Source organism: Prionailurus viverrinus, chromosome A3 (genome assembly GCF_022837055.1).
Source record: "Prionailurus viverrinus isolate Anna chromosome A3, UM_Priviv_1.0, whole genome shotgun sequence".
In the NCBI taxonomy this organism is placed as follows: Eukaryota; Metazoa; Chordata; class Mammalia; order Carnivora; family Felidae; genus Prionailurus; species Prionailurus viverrinus.
Window position 1 is genome coordinate 54,147,275 of NC_062563.1, and position 14,908 is coordinate 54,162,182.

The 14,908-nt window shown below is 46.1% G+C and overlaps 1 protein-coding gene across 2 annotated transcripts in view; it reads left to right on the forward strand.

The window, feature by feature from the left end:
- Positions 1-7,520: 7,520 nt before the first annotated feature.
- ST6GAL2 (ST6 beta-galactoside alpha-2,6-sialyltransferase 2) overlaps positions 7,521-14,908 on the forward strand; it is an 85,334-nt gene continuing 77,946 nt past the window's right edge. Inside the window, exon 1 of one of the 2 annotated variants that reach the window (XM_047854374.1) lies at positions 7,521-7,623. The gene's annotated coding sequence lies outside the window, so the exon portion shown is untranslated. Of the gene's footprint in view, positions 7,624-7,924; positions 8,292-14,908 lie in introns of those variants that run through there. The other variant, XM_047854373.1, reaches the window with a different exon arrangement.

Here is a 14,908-nt window from a genome sequence, read left to right on the forward strand (position 1 = left end):
TTGGGGGTGGGATTAGGTATTTTTCAGGTAATGCGCTGATGGGTCTTCCCCCTTCCTGTGTGGAAATAAATGAAGCCCACCTAAATGAGAACCGACAAAGGCTATTTGCTGGGAGCTGGCTCAAGGGAGGGAGTCAGCCACCATCATAGGCATTTGGCAAGGACTCAAAGGCAGGCTGAGGAGGGGGAAAGCCTTAAAATGGAAAAAAGAGGTGGCTTCAGGGGTGCCCTGAGTGACACTGTCAGCCAGAGGAAGCTGTAGGCGGTGTGCAATCCTGCTAGGGCCACCAGAATAAGATACCACAGAGGGGGTGGTTTAAACAACAGAAATCCATTATCTCCCAGTTCTGAGGGCGGGAAATCCCAGATTGAGGAGTGGCAGGGGTGCGTCCCTTGAGGCCTCTCTTCCTGGCCTGCAGATGGCCAGCTTCTGGCTGTGTCATATGGTCTTTCCTCCGTGAGAGGGAACCCTCATGTCTCTCTGTGTATCCTACCCTCTCCTTCTCATAGGGACCCCAGTCAGACTGGATTAGGAGCCCACTTAATGACTTTATTTTAATCAATCACCTCTTGAAAGGCCCTGTCTCCAAACTGAGTCATATTCTGAGGTACAGGGTGTTAGGGCTTCAACACATGAATTTTGGGGGGACGTAATCTATAACCATGGAGTAACTAGACATGGGGCATCCCATGTGATTGGTTAGAGGAGCATATTTGGCTTTCTACATAAGGTCTTAAATTGAAAGTGGGGACAAAAATTGGAGAAGCCGGCAGTTATGAAGCCCTGACTGTTTGGGGTGGATCACACAAAGGTCTGGCTTCCTGGTTTGGTTGCTGCAGATTGTGAGTCAGAGTTTCATCATCACATACGATCTGGCTGTTGTTGGTTCGTATATTTAGTCTCACCTGGGAAAAAGAGGCAGCGAGAGCAAGCGCATGTTGTGTCGTTGACTTCTACAGCCACAGCTCCTAGAACCGAACCTGGTAGACAGCTAGCACTCAAATAATAGTTGCTGAAGGAAAGATTTCAAGGTCACAATGTCCCTTGATAACAAGTCTTACACACTTCTCTTACCCTCTATAACCAGATTTCCTCTTCCACAAAATGGGCATATTCCCATCATCTTAATGACCATTACTATATGTTCAATAGGGGTAGACACTTCGGAGTCACTATCTCATTTAATTCTCCAAACAGCCTCAAAACATGGATTATTGTTTTAATTTTATAGATGAGGAAAGATGGGACACCTGGGTGGCATTAAGCATTGGCTCAGGTCATGATCTCACAGTTTTGTGAGTTCAAGCCTGGCATTGGGCTCTGTGCTGACAGCGTAGAGCCTGCTTGGGATTCCCTCTCTCCCTCTCTCTCTCTTCCCCTGCCCCACTCTGTCTCTCACAAAAATAAATAAACTGGGATGCCTGGGTGGCTCAGTCGGTTAAGTGTCTGACTTCGGCTCAGGTCATGATCTCAGAGTACACGGGTTCGAGCTCCGTATCAGGCTGTGTGGTGCTGACAGCTCGGAGCCTGGACCCTGTTTCAGATTCTCTCTCTCTCTGTCTCTCCCCTGCTCTCTCTCTCTCTCTCTCTCTCTCTCTCTCTCTCAAAAATAAACATTAAAAAAATGGTTTTAATTAAATAAATAAACTGAAAGAGAGAAATCAGAGGCACTACCTTGCCCAAGTGACAGTTAATAGATGTGTGATCCAGGACAATCCGCATCCCCTCTCTGTGACCCTTCATTTCATCGTCTTTAGAAAGAGGGCAACAAAAAATGCTCATATCAAAATCCTGCTATAAAATCAATAAATGGGGGAAAGGGACAGCTCTTTCTGTGGCAACATGCCAACAACTAAGTGTAAAGAAAAAAAGGTGCCACCATTGCTTGTAGGAGTCATGAGTGGAGATTAAAGCTAGTGAATACAAATTTGAAGGGAACAGAATATGTACATGCCCTCAAAGTATTTCCACACAAATTACTTTTTAATTATAAAGGAAGGAATAGTAACTTCACTGTGGAGCAAGGTGGCAGGCACCACCTTCGCCAAGAACAGAAGTTAAGCCCACTGCTATTGGAACAAAGGCACAGAAAGCCTAACTTTGAAACGATGCTCTGAGTGATACATAACACTTTGGTATTCCCGGCCAAAAAGGAAAAAAGCATAACCTGAAACTAATCTGAATTTAATCGTGAGGAAACAGCAGACAAGCCTAATTTGAGGGCATCTAATGATATAAATAGTCTGAACTCTGCAAAAGTGTTGAGGTTAAAGAAACTGTAAGAAAATGTTCCAGATTAAAGAAACCAAAAAGACACCAAGTATAACAGATGATCCTGGATTGGATTCTGGGCATTATTATTATTATTATTCCTTAATGACCTGTGTCAGGGAGCAAGAGTGCCTCACCCCCTTCACAGGGAGTAAGAATTTCCTGTCCCCTTCAAGGTCCTTCTAGCTGGACGAAGAATCAAATCAAGGAGAGACAGATTAAGAGGAGAAAATAAAATGTAATAGGTGTATGTATGGGGAATCACATACACAGAGAAATTCCAAAGACAGTGGGGTAAAATGATGGATCTATGTCATCCAGAACCAAGCAGAAGGAGGCAGGGGTCTGGGGTTTCAGGGGAAATAAAGGCACTTCACAAGTGATAAGACAGCAGATGTTTGGTAATTAGATGTTTGCCCTGCCATACAGATGGGTCACTCAGATAAAATGTATCTTTGTTAATAACCCTTATTCTGGTAAGATCCTCCAATTTAGATTCTTCTGGATACTTAAGGGAGGGGCAAAAGTTTCTCTTGAGCCCACCGGGTCTCAATTATCTTGAGCTCCAAATAATCCACATGCCAAAGGGGCACATTCTTGGGGGGGGGGCTGTCCTGAACCCCTTCACCTGATATAAAGGACATTAGTGGACAATTGACATGTGCATACAGTCAGAGATTAGACAACAGTATAACCAATTTTATTTTCCTAAGTATGATAGTTGCACTTTGGTTATGTAAGAAAACGTCCCTGTTTTCAGAAAACTAAAGCAAAGTGTTTAGGGGTAAAAGAGGCATGATGTATGCAATGCACGCTTCGACTGCTGGGGGGGGTGGGGAGGACAGGGACATGAAGAGAAGGTAAAGGAATGGGAAAGCAAACACAGCAAAGTGTCAATATGTGGGGAGTGGTGGGGGGAGGTATTACTTACCCCATTTTTCTCTAAGTCTGAGGTTATTTCAAAAGAAAAGGTTAAAGATGGAAAAGGAGTTTTAAAACCCTTACTGTAAGGATTGAGTGAGTTCATGCTTATAAAGGACTTAGAACACAGGCCCTAAAATTTTAGTGACTAGGTATTCTTATTACCACACAATTAAGAAGTGATGGGGCCACCTCACTCTGCCCCTGCATACCTTCACTTCCTCATTCAGAGTTGTGGAAAATCCAGGAAAACAATTCACAGGAAAGCCTTTACAGAAACTGTGTACCCTGGCAAATGTTTCTAAGCTTGCGACGTGAGGTCAGATTCTTGTAGATAACTGTGAAGTGGGTTAATCTGTAGTGTTGGTGAGGTCATTGAGGTACAGAAAATTCAAACAAATTCACTAAGTGTGACAAGGTCAGAAGCAAAGCCCAGAGCTCCTGGCTTTCCATCTAGTCCTTCAGATAGGAAGGAAAAGTTTAGGAAAAGAAAACATTCACACCTGACCTGTTCTCATCTTGCTCTGTATGAAAGGTAGGGATGGCCTATGGGAGGTCAGGTTGTGACCTCCTGACCCCACCTTGAGGCCAGCTCAGTGACCTTGCCTGGAGTCCAAGGGCAGGCTAGAAGGGGTGCAAACTGTGGACGGGGCAAGCCTAAGGGCAACCAATTGCATTTCTCTGTCCTCTCCTCCATATCACATGCTGAAAAGCTATCTTTCTTATGCTAGCAAAGATTTTTTTTTTCTCCACCTGCAAATATTGAAGGAATGGGGGAGGGAACTCCTGTATGGCCAGGATTCCAGCTTCTACACACATCCACACACTCAAGGCTATTTCTTCTTAATACTGGTCTGTTTCCTTATTAACATTTCTAAAGAGTAAATTAATTAATCTTATTTTTAAAAATCTATGGGTTGGCTGGAAAACAAATGTTTCTTCCTGATCTTTGCATTGTATATGGGATCCAAACAAATGAGTATCTGAAATTCATTTTTTACACCGACCACATACAGAATTGTTTCGCTGATGAAGTATGAACACATCTATAGGTGATTTCCCTCCCTGAGGTACTAAATGCATTTGTAGAACAGCAATCACAAGTAAATCAGAACCAGAAGATGTCATGCTTGGAGAAGTGGAAAAAAACAAAAAAAAAACAAAACAAAACTTGCCACCCTCAGTTTCCTCATCTGTAAAAGAATCCCTGGGTTTACTGTGACAGCAGAATGGCAAAATAAATAGGAGAGAAATATTTTCTATGAACAGTACTTTAAGTGAAAACAAACCCCCAGATTCAGCAATGGTACAGTTAGGAAATATTGACTCTTCAGTTCCTACCCAAGCTCAAATACTTCTCTGCTGAGAGATTCACCCAGCCTCCCGATTTGACTGCTTACCAATAACAAGTTTCTGAAAACGGAATGTTTCCTGTGAAACACAGCCCACCATCGGTCAAGAGTGGATGTGAAAAAAAGGTCAGGGGAGGAGCCTGGAGTTTAAAAACAGAAAAAGAAATTGAAGTTTTTATAAGTAAGTGGATACTAGCAAGCAGGCTTCTGATGCAGGAATTTTCTTATTTGCAGGAGTAAGTTTATTCTGGCTCTTTGTTGGGTTTTGTTTTGTTTGAGGAAAGGGATATTAAAGTGTCAGATGAGCCCTGGAATTTCTTACAAATCAGTAGACTAACACAAAAATTAAATCATTTGTTCCTACTTGGTGTACCTTCTAGGCAATGAAACTAAAAGATACCAAATATGTTATTTATCGTTACACTTTAACAGAAATAATCATCAGTTGATAGTTTTATGTACATCAACTGGCTTTCTGATTTCTTCAGGAAGCAACAGATTAAGTTAGTTTAGCATCATTTCATTTACTACCCCCAATCATAAATAATAAATACAATCCACTTAAAATTTTACAACAATGATTTGCATATTTGCCTTCAGGTGGTAATTTTTCTACAAGCATCAAGTTAATTGTTATTGGGCCACTCTTTTTTTTTTTTAGTTTATTTATTTATTTTGAGAGAGAGAGAGAGAGAGAGAGAGACAGAGAGCAGTGGAGGGGCAAAGAAAGGAGAGAGAGAATCCCAAGCAAGCTTCATGCTGTCAGCACAGAGCCCAAAGCAGCGGAAGCAAGCTCCTTCCCCTGAACAGTGAGATCATGACGGAGCTGAAATCAAGAGTCGGAGGCTTAACCACCTGAGCCACCCAGGAGCCCCCATGGCTACTCTTATTTAACTTCTCATTAAGACTTCTTTTTTTTAAAAAATTTTTTTTCAACGTTTATTTATTTTTGGGACAGAGAGAGACAGAGCACGAACGGGGGAGGGGCAGAGAGAGAGGGAGACACAGAATCGGAAACAGGCTCCAGGCTCTGAGCCATCAGCCCAGAGCCCAACGCGGGGCTCGAACTCACGGACCGCGAGATCGTGACCTGGCTGAAGTCGGACGCTTAACCGACTGCGCCACCCAGGCGCCCCTCATTAAGACTTCTTTAAGGTAGTCAACATCAACTTTTGCAGCAAGAATGCAAAGAAACGGAAGTGTATAAAATACAAATACAGCACAAGAAGTGTATAAAAATTATTCCTTTACTTCACCAAAGTATTTAACACTATTGTTTATGAATTACTACTATTAAGTATCAGATTCCAGGCACTAGGGGAGACACTTTCAACACGTAATCTCTACTTCTTACAACAAATCTTGAAGGTAGGCACTATTATATGTGTTAGACAAAGGAGAAAACAAGACAGTGACTGGCTCAAGGCCTCTCAGCTGATAAGGGGTAGATTTTTCTGCATTACTTCCTTCCCCCACCAGCCAATGGCCTCTATCATGTCTCTCTTGTTTTAAAAGTTACTTTTAGCCACACTATAATATTTCACATTTGTGAAACAGAGTCGTTGTTGTTGCTGTTAAATCCGTGTGACACATTACCCCTTCGTGCAGTTCTGCAGAATTCCAAGTGTCAGAAACCATTAATGTAACTGGGGAAATACTGAGTAAGCTTTTTCGGCCCACGCTTTTGATTGAGTGCAACGCATTTTGCCCAGTTTTAGTCGAACCCTCGTGATGTTTTACATTTCTGCAAGCCTTTTGAGGGTAGGAAAGAGATTTTATTCACCTTAACAGGTCTACTGTTGAACCCAGTCCCCAACCCACAGTCACTCGGTAACACTGACTGAATTGGGTATCCAGGTAATTGTTTTACTCTAAAAAGCCTCAGTTAAACGAACGTACACGCAAATTTTAAAATGGTATATTTAGTGACGGATTTGTGTCTCCAAAATGTGAGCCCCTGCAGGGCCCTAGGATGGAGAGGACAGTGGGCAACCTGTCCCTCTGAGGTGGATGGGCGCTATCTGGTAATATCATCCGACTCAACCTAACTCCAGCTGGAGGCTCCCCCACACCGGTACAGCTCACGGTCAGCGAGAGGACCCCCGGGGAAAGACGGAGGCCCAAAGCCACACGCACGCACGCTGCGAGCCACGTTGAAGTTCAAAGGAGCGTGTTTAACCAGCAAACAAAGGGCGGCGCGGTCTCCGGTCCCGGGACCAGCTGCGGCCTCCCGGGAGGGGCAGGAGGGCCGCGGTGACAAATGGACATTCCGCACGCGAGCAGACGGACACCTGATCTGCGGCTCCCGGCGGCCCCACCCACCGCCTCCAGCTGCCTGGCCCACAGTCGCCGCCCGCTTCCTCGGCGGGTTCTCCACGCGCCCAGCTAGCAGCCTCTGGCGCCACCGTCCCGAGAACTTTCCAATCCTCCCAGGGCTAGGGGCGGGCGGTGGGGAGGGGGCGGCTAGGTGGGGGCCTCGACGAAATTCCTTCCTGGGACTTGGCGGGCGGCCCTTCGCAAGTGGAAAGTGGCTCGTCCCCAAGTCCAACCCCGACCCCAGGGCGCCCCGGAGAAGCTCCCCGGAGCGAGGAGCCGGCGGCCGCGCGGGCGGAACAAAGGGAGTCAGCGGGCCGGGGAGGATGCTGCGCTCCCCCGCGCCCCACCCGGCCGGCTCTCGGGCGCTGCCTCCTGCGCAGGTAGCCCGGCCTGCGGCGAGGCGGGAGGGTGTGTTCAAGCGGGGAACACAAAGACTCACTTCCGCGGGGCCACTCGCAGCCTGTTCACATTCCTGCATCCCTGACGCCCGCGGGACCTGCGTGCCCGCCGGGCGCCCAGGGCGGTGCGGGTGCAGGTAACCCTCGGAGGAACTAGGGCTGGCTGCAGGCGGCGGCCAGGGAGAGGCATGCCTTTTTAGACAGCCGCGCCGCCCGCACCGCCCCACGCAGCCCAAGTCTGCAGTCGCTCCTCTGCCAGAGGCAGGGCTCGGCGCGCAGCCGGGGACCGTCCCGCCGTGCACCCCGCCTGGCGGGCCAGGGGCGCGGGGAGCGGACGGTGCAACTTCCCGGCGCCCGGCCGCTAGGTGAGCCGAGGCCGGGAAGGGGGAGGAGTGGGGGACGGGCGGAGGGAGCGGGAGTGGGGGGGGCCCTGGGCGGGCGGGGGGGACGCGCGGAGCTCGGGGGCGGGGCGCGGCGCAAGCTCAGCGCGGGGGCCGGGAGCCTCCGCCTAGCCCCGGGGCTCGGGGCCGCGGTCCCTCCCGCCGTCCGCGCCGCCGCCGCCGCCGCGCTGCCGGGAACAATGAGGCGCGCGGCGCGGGGCTAAGCGCAGCGCCGCGCCGGCCCGAGGCCGAGCACCCGCCGCGCCCGCAGCTGCCGCCCGCCGCCGAGCAGCTCTGGCCCGGGGGAGGTGATCCCGCAGGCCGCCCGGGACGCGAGCGCGGGTCGCTCGGGGCTCCCGAGGTGGCGCGGGGAGGCTGCGCGGCAGAGGCGGGGGTGGCCACCGGCAGCAGGATCTGAGCCGCGCGCTCGGCGTTCGCAGCCCCCAAGTTCCGCGGCGCGCGTCGGGCGCCCCCGGCCCCGGGTCCCGGCTCCCGCGGGCGGCCGTGTGAGTGTGGGAGCGCGTGGCGCGCGCGCCCGAGCGGCTGCCGGAGAATAAAATGTGACACGCACGTCTCCGACTCCAGCGCCGCGCGGACGGGGGAGCGCGGAGCACCGCGGGGTCGGCCGGTGCGAGGCGCGGCGTCCGGAGAAGGTTGGTAGGGGAGGGCGCGGGGCTCGGGCGGTGGGGCGACGTCTGCCTTCGGGTCGCCGCAGCCTGTGCGCTGCTCGGCACGGAGTTAGACTCGGTGGCCGGGAGCCAGACCTGTGTAGGGGGGTGAGGGGACGCTGAGGGTTTTGGGGGAGAAGCAGGACATTCTTCGAGAGGGTGAGTGAACCTGAGGGCTTGAGCTTTGGGGACGGGCAGACACAGTTGTGCTCCTGCGGTTCAATCAATAAAACGGCGATCCTTTATTTTATTTAATTTGGCTCTGGGAGGAAATCGAGATTTTTAATTGCCTTTCTTGACCCCACCCCCATGCAAGACTGCGCTTCTTAAGGCTTAAAGTGTGTTCTATTGGTTTCTAGTTTGCTGTAGGTATAATGTTTAGGGACAGAAGGGATCCTTAGAATCCCAAATACCCGGGTGTTAATTCTTACGCGCTTGCTGGGGGAAAACTCTTGCTTTTAAGTTGTTACACTTTTCACCGTGTAGGGAGAAGATATTTGATGAATTCTTTTGAGTAAGCAACCTTAACACCCGTCTCTTTCGGATGTGACGGTGCTGCTGGGGCGGGGAGTGAAGTTCAACTTGTGGCTCGCAGCGAGTGATGCCTTCCAAAGCGAGCTGAATAGCTGTGTTTGGAGAAGCCCCGCTTTCCAGGAATTTAAATGAGACTTTTTGTGGTTGCCTTCCAGGTCTCTCCTCCTAGTACCATATTTGTTTTGTCAGGCTGAACTTTCAAAGCTGTTTTATAATCCGAGAAGCACTTTGGGAGAAAAGTAATGCTTGGCTGGTTTTTTGTGAACTTATTTTTACAGGGTCATATTGAAAATTGGAGGAGACGCAAACCATATTTGGTAGCAATCTTTGTTTTCTGTACCGTTTGTGTTCTAACAGCGAAGGGGCTTGCTGATCTCCCACGGGGACTGGCTGCTTGGGTGAGGGTATTGTTGGAGCGCTTGCAACACATTGTGAGTGAAGTGCTTTGTACGTATTTAAAAAGCCTCGTGCGGGTTACTAGATATTTACAGTTTTTTTTTTCTTTTTGAAATTTTGCTCAACATATTTTTGCAATTTTGAAATAATTGTGACTAACGACGAATTTCAAAACCTGAAATGCTGTGTGTGATCCCGTTGTTGCAAACTTAGGGCTAACACTTCCTTTAAATGGCCTTGAACTTATTTTTACCCACTTTCCTCCTCCATTATTTTTCTGAACTTGACCGCCAGACTTTTGCAACACTCCGGGGTTTGCATTTCCTACTAAAGGTTTAGAAAAGCTGATGACAATGGTGAATGAATATTATGATGAAAATGGAGAACAACCTAAAATAGTAGGGCAGTCGCCTTGAATTTTGTAGCCACAGTGAAAAATGGGGGCACTCAAACATGTTGGAATTCTTGATCCAGTTTTTATTGTGATTGATATGAATTTTAGCATTTTACCTTTTTGTAAAATGCAGCTGCCGCTTAGTTTTGAGGTAAGTCTCTTGACGAACGTGTGGTAGGAGCCTCAGCTCTTTGTGGAATCCTGAGCCCCAGAGTTCAAACAGAAGGTAGAGACTGTTGGAGAGTGTTCAGAGCAGAGACCAGCATTTGGGGGGTTTCTTATGTTGTGCACGCCATCTAGGAAGTAAAGATAAAGTGAGGATATGCAGGCAGGAGGATTCAAGCCTGAGATAACTTAATGTTTGAAAATATGTGAACAGATTTATTAGGCAGGGAAGGGGAGTCAATCAACTAGACTCAGTTACTGATGAGGACATGTAAGAAGGGGGTGAACAATTAAGTTGGTGTCGGGAAGGATTTCTGGTCAGCCAGTGAGATAGGTTAAATAGCGAAGGGGTTGCTGAGAAATTCTTCTAGGTGCTTGTTTCTCTAGAGCTTTTTTCCCCCTGAGATTCTCTTTCTGAGATGATTTACCTGTGTGAGTCTCTTATCTATTGCTTATACTAACTGCAATTGTGTACTGTGGGTCCAGAATGTATCCAAGCATTTGCCAAGCACTTAAATCTTCCCTAAATTGACAAACTAATTCTCAGTTTCCTGCATCTGCTGCTTAGATAGATACACGATGGGTTGCATTCCAAAAAACTTAGAAATATTTGCCCTTTGAGAAACTTAATTGATTTTCAGATTTCATGCCTCATTCCTGATACTTTTGAATAAAAATATCTTATGTGTTGATAATAGGGACAGTCTGTTAAATATTCACCTTCTCTTTCATTGTAATGTGTTTTACCCTCCTGGGTCTTCTGTTATATGATCATAAATTTTAATTGCTTAGATTAAATGAAATACTTAATTTGACTTGTTTACATGTCTAAGCAAAAAATAGTGCCCTCGTGCTAGGTGTATGTAAAGTTTTAAGTTTTTGAGCCTCCTCAAAGAAGAACTATAGGATGAAGTTCACAACTGACTGTCAGAGAAATAATTACATAGAATCAGATGCTAATTTTGGAATCCAGAAAGTGCAGGTGTACATTTACATAGCAATTTTCAGTATTCTCAACAGGTTGAGGTCAAGGGCAAGAACTGAGTGTGCTCTAGAAGTTGCCCAGCTGCTTGGTGTTAGTGGATAAACTTCAGACTTTCTGTTTAGCATTTTCTGTCATTTTTCTGAAAGCGCTCCTTCCTACTTTGGAGAGATTTGTTTGGAAGCATTATTAAGTACACAGAGCACAGACAGAAGAATCGGGGGGGTGGGGGGGAAGAAGCATCAGAGAAATATGGATTTATTATGCCCCTTATCAAATCCCATTCTGATCCGAAATTCGTGCCCCCCCACCCCCCGGGATGGATGCTTGGAACCCACCCAAGCTGTGGGTGAAATAGCGGCCGTGCAATTTAAAGGATGTGATATATGAACTGGCACTCCTGAGGCTTTGTCCTTATCAGTGGTTTGGTCCAGCACTAGCATGGGTCCTAGACCTGCTGCTTTGGTAAAAATGGGGTACCAGCAGCTGCTTGGCCGGTGTCTTCACTTGGCCACTTGCAGGTTCTTCTTGGCCATCCCACTGTGCCAAGACCCTTCTGATTTGGGGAAGAATTGCTCTCTGGATGGAAGTGGCATCAGAGAAATACTACCCACTCTCTCAGGGATTTTGGTCTGCACAGACATGGTCTGTGCCCCCTTCCAGGTTCTGCTGCCCCCTGTGGTCTTCTCTAGGAAAAAATTCTGAATTCCAGGCAGACATCAGCTCTAACAAGCTAGAAGGGTGTGAGGGTTGGGTTTGCAGTTTGCACTGGACTTCCTCAGTGAAGAAGCCGCAAAGGAAATTCTTGGCTGGCGCCCTCAAACCTGAATTCTAGGGAGTGCTGTCCCTGCACCACAGGTCACTAGAGCAAGTCTGAGCCTTCCCAGGGCCTGGTTTCCAGGGCTGGGAAATGGAGGCTTAGCTTAAATCCTCTCCAAGGTGTCTCCTCATGCTGAGATTCCGTGAAATTGAGAATTGTATATTCTGACATACTTAAAAGTGAATTCCCATGCTCAGAGGAGAATTCACCTTTAGTTACTGTGCTTCGTATCCCTTCAAACACCATGTAGCCCAGAAGGGAGTAGTAACTCAAAGAATAATAACAGCAATTGCTTCAGACTTACTATGGATTATACCCTGCCACCTGCTCTGCATAGGTTATCCCAGTATACCTTAGCCACAACCCTGGGGTGTATTGTTATCCCCATTTCATAGGTGAGGAGACTGAGCCTCAGAAAGATGAAGTGCCTTCCTCAAAAGTCCCACAGTGGGAAAGCAGCCCTGGGTTTGTGTGTTCCAAAGTCCATGCTGTTGAGACTATGCTCAGACTCTGTGGAGGAAAAGGTATGACTCCTCTCGTGGTCTGTATGCTGGGGTCAGAGAAGGGCTGTGACCTTGAGCTTGCTCGTCTCAAACCATGGCTGAGCTTGCTGGATCAGAAAGATTTTTATAACAGGATGGAAGGGGCTGGTGGGGCACTCATTACACAAAGCCAGCAGATTCACTGGAACCTGGAAGCAGAAAAAGGCAGGAAACGCAACCTAAAAATGACCCCTGCAGTTGAGAATATCCCAGGCAGTCAGTATTCTAATGAAAATCAGGCTCATATGAAGGGTTTCTCATCAAGTGAAATTTCTAAGGAAAAATTTAAGCAAAGACTTGAGAAAATGATCCCTACTGTCTAAGTTATTGGGTCAGTGAGGAGAGGAAGCTCAGAAAGTAGTCTCTTGGGACATTGAGAAATATATTGGCTAAAGCATTAGAGAAGACACTGTAAAGAAAAATCCTGCGATATCTTGATTATAACCTTCTGCTTTCAGAAGTTTATAATTCACACGTTATGTTCTGCTCTTGGCTGCTCCTAGTCTTTGAGCCCGAGAGGGAAACGCATTATTAAATTTAAAACAATTGGTTCTCCATGTTCAAATTATACAAATTTTTCAAGTAGAGGTTCTTGCATGTTGGTAATTGTGGTTTCTAAAATGACTTAGCTTTAAATTAAATTTGGAAGAGGGTAAATCTCTTAGATAATCCGGTAGCTTTCATTATTCAGAAAGAAATTTGAAAAGTAGCTTCCTTGAAAGTGTAGTGATGATTTTTTTTTTTTCTGGAGGATAAGTATATTACTAGGTGCTTAAAACCTGTCTTTGTGCCTCTGACCACAAACAGGTAGAAAAGGTACTGGTAAGATTGGTATATTTTCTGAATGATACAGTTAACCCAGTTATGCTGTGGAACTGTAAGTGCGTGATTGAATGAATGGATTTGGGTTTACTGTGAGAAGAGGGATCTTGCTCTGTAAATTCTATTTTAAAATTAGTAAAACTGTATCTCCCATACAGAAAAGAGGACTTCCTTCCTCCCTTCCTTCCTCCCTTCCTTCCTCCCTTCCTTCCTTCCTTCCTTCCTTCCTTCCTTCCTTCCCACTGTCATTAAAAAGAACATGCCTGGGAGGCTCATTCGGTTACATATCCAACTCTTGGTTTGGGCTCAGGACATGATCTCAGGGTTTGTGAGTTCAAGCCCTGTGTCAGGCTGTGTGCTGACAACATAGAGCCTGCTTGGGATTCTCTTTCTCTCTCCCTCTCTCTCTGCCCTTTGCCTTTGCTCTCTCTCTCTCCAAAAATAAATAAACTTAAAAAAATAAGTAAAAAATAAAAATATAACAAGAACACGCACACACACGTGCACAGACGTGTCCACACATAAACTTGCAAATACAGGGGGACTGCATCCCTGCATTAATATGGTTTACCATTAGTAATTTGGAGTGGGAACCTGAATTCAGATACTTATGCATGAATTGTTGGGATTCACAACTGTTGAGTGAGAAAATCAGGACCTAGAGCCTTGGCCTTCTGACGGAGAGAAGAACATTCTTTTTCCTGTATTACTTATCTCTGAGAGAATTGCATGTTCCAGATTGCCAGTGGCTTGTGTGAAGATAGAAATGTTTAAGGTCGTTTAAGCTTTACTTGGATTTATTATTAATAGGATAGGTATGGGAAAACACACTTTTACTTCTATGTGTATATGTGTGAGAGTGTGTGTATCTGTAAATATTCTTTAACAACAGTAGCGTCTTCAAGGTCCCTTTGGTGGTTTGCAGAATGTTTTTGACTGTTGACGTTCACGAGGGAGGCCTCTCGGGCAGGGCAGCCTGGAAAACCAATGCTGGGGTCCTATACATTAGTTAGCTACTTGCTGGGTGAAAGAAGTGGAGCCATTTTAGAGGGTTCGGGGTCAACCTGGTGTTGGCCCAATAGTGGGTGTGAGTTAGTCTTTCTCTGATAACCATTTGAAGTTGCCCCGATGTCGTCTCATCACTTTAAACTTTAGGTAAAATAATTAAAACAGCAGCAAGCTCAAGTGTTCAAAAAAAATTTTTTTTGAAACCGTCTGGTTCACAAGGTACTTTTTGGAGCAATTAATGAATACCAGGAAGCTGACAAGTGCAACATGGTTTACTTTATATTAGTATTTGTGTATCTGTATGTGTGTCATGTATATGTAGGTATTTGATTGACATTTTTCAAAGGGCAGTTTTCCTCCTTACAATAACAGTACAAACAGTATTCCTCTGCCTTATGTTCAAAATTAGTAGCTGGGAGAGTTGAAATAATTAAGTAATTTGTCTGACTAAATACTTGATACTTTATAATAACATTCAGAGAGAGCCATTAAATAGATTGCTTCATTAACTATTTGAGGTGGGAGGGTTTCAGAAACTGACTTGATAGTAACAGGAAAAAGTCTCTAATGTGACTCGAAAATAATGTGATTGCTTCCGTAAGTTAAACCCAAACATGTCTCTACTGGCCACACTCTGTAATTTTCACATAATTAAAACATGCCATTAATGTAATATAATCATAGCCCAGTAATACCCCTCGTATTACTGTTTGATATATATGCTGAAAGAGCAGAATTAATTTTTGGTTTGGGGGTTTTCCAGTATTTTCATGACTGGTAGGCATAGTATTAGATGTAAAACCAGAAGTGGGTAAAAGAAAAGCTTTAAATTGCATTAAACAATGTGCTTCACAAAGGAGAGTCAAAAGACTCCTGGAACACGGAAGCTTTGTTTTTTGTAGATGGTATATAAAACCCAATTATAGCATGGAACTCCAG